General features: G+C 38.2%; 1 pseudogene; it reads right to left on the reverse strand.

The window, feature by feature from the left end:
- Nucleotides 1-7,247: 7,247 nt before the first annotated feature.
- On the reverse strand, nucleotides 7,248-8,996 carry LOC100618125 (60S ribosomal protein L13-like; annotated as a pseudogene).
- Between the last annotated feature and the right edge of the window lie 1,625 nt (nucleotides 8,997-10,621).

Here is a 10,621-nt window from a genome sequence, read left to right on the forward strand (position 1 = left end):
ATTGGAAAATGAGGTTGTGTCCCTCAATTTGGGAATGGCTGAACAAATTGTAGTATATGTTGGTGATGGAATACTATTGTGCTATAAGGAGTGATAGATAAACTGCTTGATTTCTTTATAAACTAGAAAGACCTCCATGAACTGATGCAGAGTGAAAAGAGCAGAACCAGGAGAATGTTGTTCACAGAAACTGAAACATTGTGGAACAAACAAATGTAATCAACTTTGCTACTGAAAACAATGGAATGATCCAGGATAATCCTGAGGGACCTATGAGAAAGAATGTTCTCTACATCAAGAGGAAAGAACTGTGTGAATAGAAACATAGAAGAAAAACATTTGATTTATCACTTGTTTATATGGGTATATGATTTGGGGTTTTGGTTTTAAAAGATTACTTTTTTTTTATAAAAATGAATAATATGGAAATAGATGTCAAGTGATAATACATGTATAACCCAATGGAATTGCTTGTCAGCTCAGGGAGGAAGAAAACATGAATTGTGTAACCATGGAAAAATGTTTTAAAATAAATTAATTTTTAAAAAAAATTAATAATAAATCACCATCATGGTAATGAACTAAGGTTACAGTAACAATTTGCTTCTAATATCAGACCTTATATCACATTTTGTTTTGTACCTCTCTGGTGTATAAAGATCATCTCATCTAAATAAGAAACTCTCACAATTCCTAGTAAAGTGCCCTGCAAACAACATGCATAAAAAATGTTTGTTAAATGGATACCTCTCTCAACTACAGAGACCAAGTATCTCCTTTTTTTTGTTCAAAATGCAAAGAATTGCCTATTTTTCAGTCTCCCTCTCACTGTCTTTTTCATCTTCCTTTGCTCTCGCTGGCTAACCTGGAAAATCAGAATGACTCTCCCAACCAGTAACTAGTTTGTTGGATTTCTATTTGCTATCTAGTTTTAACCAAGCCTGGGCACAATATATTATAAAGGATACAAGTTATGTGATTCACAAGTGGCATTTTAGAGATTGGACTCACTCCATGAAAAGTTCCCCATGCCCTAGAAATGATGAGGCAAATGAGTGTTTATTTATTATTATTATTTTTTAAATCCTTACCTTCTGTCTTGGAGTCAATACTGTGTATTGGCTCCAAGGCAGAAGAGTGGTAAGGGCTAGGCAATGGGGGTTAAGTGACTTGCCCAGGGTCACACAGCTGGGAAGTGTGTGAGGTCAAATTTGAACCTAGGACCTCCCATCTCTAGGCCTGGCTCTCAATCCACTGAGCTACCCAGATGCCCCTCAAATGAGTCTTTAAAAAAAGAAGAGTTACAAAGACAGCAGTATTGAGTGTCAAGAACTCTGAGCTATGTATCACAAGACAAAGCTTCCCTGGCTTCCTTCAGGTCTCAACTAATATTCTACTTTCTATAAGAAGTCTTTCCCAATCCCTTTAATGCTATTATTTTCGTTCAGTTAATTATCTCCTTTATATCTTATTTGTTTTCAGAGTTGTTCCCATGTTTTCTCCCCCATCCCATAAGCTCTCTGAGAGCAAGGGCAATCTTTGCTATCAAATGAGATAATTTTGGTAAATAATTCTGTAAATCTTGAAGGGTTATATGAATGCTAGTTATTACCATTATTGTTATCATTGGTTTTTTTGGTTTAATTGTTTTTCAGTCACGTCCAGCTCTTCGTGAGGTTTTCTTGACAAAGATACTGTAGTGGTATTTCTATTTCTTTCTTCAGGTCTTTTTACAGATGAGGAAATGAGCAAATAGGATTAAATGACTTGCCCAGTGTCACACAACTAGTAAATATTTGAGGCTGGATTTGAATTCATGAAGATGAATCTATAAGCCTGACACTCTAGCTACTGCTCCACCTAGCTGCCTCTTTTACCTCTATTACTATTATTTCCTTATTTCTCTAAATGCTTAGCATGGAACCTGGCACATAGAAGGTACTTAATAAATGCTATTTGACTGACTTCTAGTGCTGCCTACCATACCACTAGGGTTGTATGTGGCTGGGTAGGTCATTTTCCTTTTTTGGGTCTTTAGGTTCTTCTGTTAAAAATGAGGAGTAGGTTAAGATGATTTCTAAGGTCCCTTTCAGCACTAATGTTCTATTATTCTTTTGCCTGCTCCATAAATCACACTCAGAATCTTGAATATGGTATTCTGATGCATAGTCAGGAAGCATCCTCCTAAAACCCCAGAAGAGGAAAATGTGAAGAGGGAAAGAAAAATGGTGCATCACCTAAAGCTTGAAAGAGCCTTATAAAAATTCAATAGCTATAGTTTTTATTCATTGTGACTCTCCCCAGCAACTGGGAAATTAAGCTATGAATTAAAAATAAAATACCAGTCCTACAGGACTCTGCCTGCAGTATGATTATTTGCTCTTTGATTTGTGATTATGATTCAGTTTCCCCCACTTCTTTTCTTCTCCCTCTGTAGTATTCAGAGAGCTCAGCATGAGCATGAGTCAGTTTCAGTCTCTCAATCTTGATTGCTCCACAAGATGCAGTGACTGATAGGGAGCCTGGGGGTTCTATTGTGCCATAGTTCCAGTCTGGATTCTGCAAAGTAATTTTTATCCCAGGGTCCTCTCCTCCCTTTTGTGGTGGTACCCCAAGATTTCATTGCAAATGGGCCTTTAAAAAAAACCTCAGGAACTTTATGGGTGCTCCAGGAGGAATCTGGTGTTTGAAAAAGAGGGCTGAGACAGAAAGTCTTTTCCAAAGGAAAGTGATACATCAGCGCCTCCTTTGCTCTATTTAGTAATAATAATGTTGATGATGATAACTATAGTAACGAATGCACCTAGATGATGTAGTGGATAGAGTAACAGAGTTGGAGTCAGGAAGACCTAAATCAATCCATCTCAGCCATTAACTAGCTGTATGACTCTGAACAAGTCACTTAACCCTGTTTGCCTTAGTTTCTTCATCTGTAAAATGAGCTGGAGAATGAAATGATAAACTGCACTAGTCTCTTTTTCAAGAAAACTCCAAATGGGATCACAAAGAGTCTGGCTTGACTAAAAAGGACATAAAACAATAAAACATTTATTTATTTATGTATTTGTTTAATTTAGAATTTTTTCCATGGTTACATGATTCATGTAACCTCCCCTCTTCCCACTCCTCTCCCGTAGCCAATGCACAATTCCATTGGGTTTTACATGTGTCTTTGGTCAAGACCTATTTACGTGTTATTGCTATTTGCACTAGTGTGATCATTTAGAGTCTACATCCCTAATCATATCCTCATCAACCCATGCGATCAATCAGTTGTTTTTTCTACTCTCACAGTTCTTTCTCTGAATGTGGATGGTGTTCTTTCTCATAAGCCCTTCAGAATTGTCCTGGATCATTGCATTGCTACTAGTAGAGAAGTCCACTACATTCGATTGTGCCACAGTGTATCCATCTCTGTGTACAATGTTCTCCTGGTTCTGCTCCTCTCACTCTGCATCAATTCCTGGAGGTCGTTCCAGTTCACATAGAATTCCTCCAGTTCATTATTCCTTTGAGCACAATAGAATTCCATCACCAACAGATACCACAATTTGTTCAGCCATTCCCCAATCAAAGGGCATCCCTTCATTTTCCAATTTTTTGCCACCACAAAGAACTTGGCTATAAATATTTTTCTACAAGTCTTTTTCCTTATGATCTCTTTTGGTTATAAACCTAGCAGTGGTATGGTTGGATCAAAGGGCAGGCAGTCTTTTAAAGCCCTTGGGGTATAGTTCCAAATTGCCTTCCAAAATGGTTGGATCAATTCATAGCTCCACCAGCAATGTATTAATGTCCCAATTTTGCCACATTCCCTCCAACATTTACTACTTTCTTTTGCTGTCACATTAGTCAATTTGTCAGGTGTGAGGTGGTACCTCAGAGTTGCTTTGATTTGCATTTCTCTAATTATAAGAGATTTAGAATATGTTTTCATGTTCTTATTGATAATTTTGATTTCTTTATCTGAAAACTGCCTCTTCATGTCCCTTACCCTTAACATGGGGAATGGCTTGATTTTTTTGAACAATTGATTTAGCACCTTATAAATTTGAGTAATTAAACCTTTGTCAGTGGTTTTTGTTATAAAGATTTTTTCCCAATTTGTTGCTTCCCTTCTAATTTTGGTTGTATTGGTTTTGTTTGTACAAAACTTTTTTAATTTAATACAATCAAAATTATTCATTTAACATTTTGTAATATTCTCTATCTCTTGCTTGGTCTTAAAATCTTTCCTTTCCCATAGATCTGACAGGTAAAATATTCTGTGTTCCCCTAATTTACTTATAGTTTCCTTCTTTATATTTAAGTCATTCACCCAATCTGAATTTATCTTGGTGTAGGGTGTGAGATGTTGATCTAAACCTAATCTTTCCCACTGTTTTCCAATTTTCCCAGAAGTTTTTGTCAAATAGTGGGTTTTTGTCCCAAAAGCTAGGATCTTTGAGTTTATTGTATACTATCTTGCTGGGGTCATTTACCCCAAGTCTATTCCACTGATCCTCCCTTCTGTCTCTTAGCCAGTACCACATTGTTTTGATAACTACTGCTTTACAGTACAGTTTAAGATCTGGTACTGCTAGGCCTCCATCCTTCACATTTTTTTCATCATTTCCCTTGAAATTCTTGACCTTTTGTTCTTCCAAATGACTTTGTTATAATTGTTTTAATTCAGTAAAAAAGTTTCTTGGAAGTTTAATAAGTATGGCACTGAATAAGTATATTAATTTGGGTAGGATTGACATTTTCATTATGTTAGCTCATCCTACCCATGAGCAATTAATGTTTTTCCAATTGTTTATATCTAGTTTTAATTGCGTGGAAAGTGTTTTGTAGTTGTGTTCACATAATTAGTGTTTGTTTTGGCAAATAGATTCCTAAATATTTTATATTTTCTAGAGTGATTTTAAATGGAATTTCTCTTTCTAAGTCTTGCTGCTGAGATGTGTTGGAAATACATAGAAATGCTGATGACTTATGTGGGTTTATTTTGTATCCTGCAACTTTGTTAAAGTTATTGATTATTTCCACTAGCTTTTTAGTTTGATTCTCTAGGATTCTTTAAGCAAACCATCATTAAAACATTTATTTAAATAGTACTTATGTGCCAGACCCTATGCTAAGCACTTTATAAATTATTTATAAATATTATAATTATAATAATGATAGCATATACATAGTGCTTTAAGGTTTGCAAAGAACTTTACTTATATCTCATCTGTTCTTCACAAAAACCCTACAAAATGGGTGTATCTATTATCCCCGTTTTTGAGATGTAACAAATGAAATTCTCTGGAGATTGTAATTTTAGTTTTAAAATTTCAATTTATTAATCTGCTGCTCAAGAAAGTCTAACTATTTAGTGTACTCCCTCACAGCTTGATGCCAACCCAGTCCAATCCAAACCAATGCCAAGAAACTTGAGTCAGACTGGGGGCGGGCAGGAAGGGGAGAAGAGAGAGAGAGAGTTAGAGAGAGAGAGGGCGAGAGAGAGAGAGAGAGAGACAGACAGAGACAGAGACAGAGAGACACAGAGACAGAGAGAAAGAGAGAGAGAGAGAGAGAGAAAGAAAGAGACAGAGAGAGAGAGAGAGAGAGACAGAGACAGAGACAGAGACAGAGACAGAGGCAGAGATAGACAGAGACAGAGAGAGAGAGAGAGAGAGAGAGAGAGAGAGAGAGAGAGAGAGAGAGAGAGAACACAGAGGCCCAAGCAAGAACAAAATCAGCCTGAACTAGGTGAGAGAGTAACCAGAAAAGAGGGGCAAAAGAGCTGCTGGCTAGGCAAAAAAAGACTGACTTCATGTTGCAAAAGCCAATATATATCCCTTCTGCCATCATCACCCAGGATACTTCTGATTGGAGAAGTCATGTAGAAAGTGGCCTCAGAGGCCTCATCTCCCCCTTACCACTTCATCACCAGAAGGGTCTCAGGAAGATTCCAAGAAGCCCTCTTCCTCCTTGCCATGAAGTGGCACACTTCCTAATATGGCAGCTGCCTCATTGATTTGCTCACCTAATCAAGTCCCAGTTTATAGATAAATAGGGAGCAGGTCTCTACCGTTCCAATTTTTATATATAGACAAAAGGAAAGAAGACCTAACCCAGTTTCATAGCCTGGGGAGATGGTTTTTATAGTTTTAAAAATCAAATTTTGGGGGGGAGCCAAAAGGGAAACCATTTCTCAAAAAAATAATCCCAATTCAACATTCACTTACCACATATATGGAGGCAAAACAGAGGTTAAGTGACTTGTCCAGGGTCACACAGCTAATGAATGTCTTGAGGATTGAATTTGAACTTGGATCTATTGTGACTTCATATCCAGGGCTCTATCTACTGCAACTCCTGCCCGTCAAAATTTCTCTTTTGTAGGATTTCCAGATTCACATAACCCTTGGCATTTCTCTATTAAGAATTCTTCTTCTCCTTTCTCTTTTGCTTCCCATGTTCAGTAGGTCATGGCCCTGAACATCCAGTGGCTAAAGAGCCAATGGTAAGCATGGTCTATCTATTAACTCCCCACTTTACTTCTGCATAAACAATCAATTCTCCCACATTAGCCGTTAGACATTTGAAAAGTCAGATATCCTCACTGAGCCTTAGTTTTCTCATCTATAAAATAAGGACACAGAACAAAAGCATCTTTTAAGGTCCATTTATTCTTTATTTACCTGGGTTCTGAACTTTTAGGCATTAATAATTACCTATAATTAATACTAGTACTATGTATACTGTGCTGCATCCCTCCCTGAATTACAGAAGGGTAGCAAGATGTCTTCCACATTGACAAATGATGGGTGGGACCATGAAGAAACATGGGACATTTGATTTAAGGGCTCTGGCATCCCAGAAGGATTCCCCAAATCTTCACATGCTCCTTTCCCCCTTTCTGATGCCCCCAAGTTCACCTATAATGTGTACTACAAAAACACCTCTACCTGAATTTGGCCATAGAGGGTCAGAATGAACACTACTTGGGGACAGCTAGGTTATTTAGTAGATTGAGAGTCAGGTCTAGGTCCTGGTTTAAATCCATCTTCATACACTTCCTATTTGTGTGACCCTGGGCAAGTCACTTAACCTCTATTGCCTAGCCCTTACCACTCTTCATAAAAAGTATATAGTATTAATTCTAAAATGGAATGTAAGAGTTTAAAAACATCAACCAGACTTGGACCAGACTTCCTTTTTTTAAGAATTTAAGTTTAATTAATTAATAGTTAATTAAGAATATTTTTCCATGGTTACATGAATCATGTTCTTTCCCTTCCCTCCTCTCACCCCCTTCCCATAGCCAATGAGCAATTCCACTGGGTTTTACATGTCTGACTACTTCTTAATTAACCAAACATTGCATCTGAACACATACACAATTGGTACTTAATCAATAAGCCTTTACTAAACCTCTACTCTGCTTAGGTAAAGAAAGTTGCTTCCTTAAATTCTAGCTCCTTTTTAGTGGGAGAGATGGAACTAGATCTGGTGCCCTCTTCCCCAGTCCAGAAGATGACATAATTCTAAGGTGAAGTTTCAGGCTTTGTCTCTCCAGTGGTCAAGTATCATTAATCTCTTTTTGATATATTCCTCTAGATCCTATCTGATTTATATCATCTGCCTGTAAAAACTATTAAAAGATTTCCTGTCTTATCCTTCCCCCCCCCCCCAATGTCAGATGATTCCTAGAGCACCCACAAAGTTCCTGGGTTTTTTTAGGGATCCTTTTGGTTTTTAGCTTATTCCTTTCCAACTTCCTCTGATGACTCATTTATAGGTACAAGGATGATATATATGCCATATATAAATGGGAGAGGGCCAGTGATCTTTCATACATATATGTACATTGTTTTGTGTTATTTTATTCAAAGTTCTAAGAAATTGTTTACTTTTTCTTCTCCACATCATCCTCTGCTTGGCTCATTTTGCCCAGAATCCAAAAAGATGGCATTATTTCAGGCCATCTGAAGATTGGCAAACACCTTGAAATTCTTCTTATCTTCAGTAACGACAGGAGCTTTTTCTTTCTTGATGACATCTCTGATGGACATAACAGGTCCTATTGGGTTGCCAATTTAAGTTCTTCAGCAGAACCATCTCTCTTCTTAGGTGTAAATGGGTTCCTTGGGAAGAGGATTAGTTTGGAATGATATTCTTTCAGCCACTGCACATTTGCCTGGAGAGATTCTGTAGACTTATTTCAGCAACAAGGGTCCACAAAGATACCAGCAGTCTCTGGCACGTTTTCGTGGATATCAGCCACCAAAAAGGTCTTCCAAGCTGAGTCCTCTACCAGCACTCACTTTGGTATGATATCAGATGATAGGACACCTCACTATTGGCTGGTTAGGACCAGATGCAGGGCAAAGAACAATTTGACAGGCTTTGGTTTGTCAAGCCTATTGTCTTCTAATCTTCCTGGTGGGCTGGGTAAACCATGTGGCAATTTGTCTTTGCCAGTCTTTACGGAAATAGAGCTTCAGAATCATGCCATTTTGGCTGGGCACCATGGCTGCTTAGAGCCCTCCTCATGGTCACCACAACCAAGAATCCTGGAGCAAAGTTATCTCTGTTTTGTCTTTCAAGGAATATTCAGTGATGACATATACATGGGAGATGACTTGCTGGACAATTTTGCTTTACTGAATCAATTGCTCCCTAAAAAATAATCAACAAACAATAAGCACAGTGGGATCTTGTGTCCTCTATAACATTTAGTCAGCTATTGCCTGGGGAGCTATATTGCCATAATAGACAATACGATACACTTGAAGTCAGTAGGTCCTGAGTTCAAATGTGACTTCAGACACTTACTTAAGCATGTGACCTTGGACAGGCACTTAAATGTCTCTCTGCCTCGGGTTTCTCACCTACATAATGAGGCTAATATTAGGACTTTTGTTGTGATGTTGTTGTGAGGATCCAATGAGATAAAATGTGCAAAGAGGTGTGCAAAATATAAAGCCTTGTATAAATGTCATTATTATTATTACCTCAGTTTCCTCACATGTAAAATGAGGATAATAAAACATTACAATGTTTTAATAAGGATCAATGAGATAATATGTACAAATACTTTACAAATCTCTATATAAATTGTTATTGTCACTGTCATTATTGTTATCTCTGGGCTTCAGTTTCCTTCTCTATAAAGCAATGACTGCAGTGTTAACATTATAAAGTAGTTTTGAAAATTAGATAAGATAATATATGTCAAGCACTTCACAAACCTTAGAATATGATATAGATATTAGTCATGATTATTATTGTTGTTCAGTCATCTCAGTCATGTCTTTGTAACTCCATTTGGGGTTTTCTTGGCAAAGATTCTGTAATGATTTGCCATTTCTTTTTCCAGTTCATTGGACAGATGAGGAAACTGTGGCAAACAGATTTAAGTGACCAGCCCAGGGTCAGAGAGCTAGTATGTGTCTGAGGCCAAATTTAAATTCAAGTCTTCCTGACTCCTCACCCAGAACTCTATCCCTTGTGCCACCTGGCTGCAGGTCAGGGAAGCTTCATGGAAGAGGAGACATTTGAGTTAAGCTTTAATGGATTAGATGGGAAGGAATTGGAAAGGTGAAGATAGAGAAGGAAGATACTTCAAGCCCAGGGAGCATGCTGAGCAAAAGGCAGGACAAGGCAAGATGTATTTCAGGTTAGCTCTAGTTGGGGGTTTCTGATAACAGAATATTACAAGATTTGGCTACAAAGGTAGGATGGCTAGGCACCGAAAAGGACCCGGAATGCTGGGGCCTTTGAAGTTAACTCTATAGGCAGCAGGTAGTTACTGAAGATGACTCTCTCTGGGCATAAAGTTTAGTTTGGCAAAAATGATGCTTTTGAGGGGAGAGAAAGTTTTAGGGAAGAGGAGAGACAGGAGAACCAGAGAAGAGAATAATGATGCCTTCCTAAGGTTTCTTTTGCCCAGCTCCTTCAAATAATCCTCAACAAATGAATATTAGGCTTGTTAGCATCTTGCTTGCCCTCCTTGGGACACTCTGTAATTTATCCTTGTCCTTCTTAAACCATGGTGTCCAGGGCTAAACCCAATTTTCTAAATGAGGTACTCTGCCAAAGGCAGAGTACAATGGAGCTATCACTCTCTTGTTTCTGGATACTGGAAACCCTCCTAATGTAGCCTGAGATTTCATTAGCTTTGGGGGCTGATTTTCTTTGTTTTCTGAAATAAAGAATAAACTGACTGGAACTGTTACCTGTTGAACTAGAGAATGATAAACTGATGAGGAACCTGCTTCTTCAGCAATGACTATTGTTCTCTGACTGGCTTTGACTAGAGAGGGCTGCCACAGGGAACCTAAACCAGCTTTTTAGTAATGGAGGCAGAACAGAAATGCTGGAGGATGCTGCCACACAGAGATCCTGGTACACAGGGAACACTGCTCTGGGGACTGCTCTGGGATTTGCCTATTGATCTCTACTGATTGCTGATGGATCAATCTATTTCCTAACCTCCTTCCTCCCTCACTCCCTCCCTTGCCTCCCTCACCTCCCCAATCTTCCTTGAAGCCATTGGCTCCTTCCCTCCCTCCTGAGTGAACTATAAAGATACTCTAGTTGCTTTCTCAGCCAAGGGGTTTATTGGGATAACAGGATAGGAAAC

This window comes from Monodelphis domestica, chromosome 7 (genome assembly GCF_027887165.1).
Source record: "Monodelphis domestica isolate mMonDom1 chromosome 7, mMonDom1.pri, whole genome shotgun sequence".
NCBI lineage: Eukaryota > Metazoa > Chordata > Mammalia > Didelphimorphia > Didelphidae > Monodelphis > Monodelphis domestica.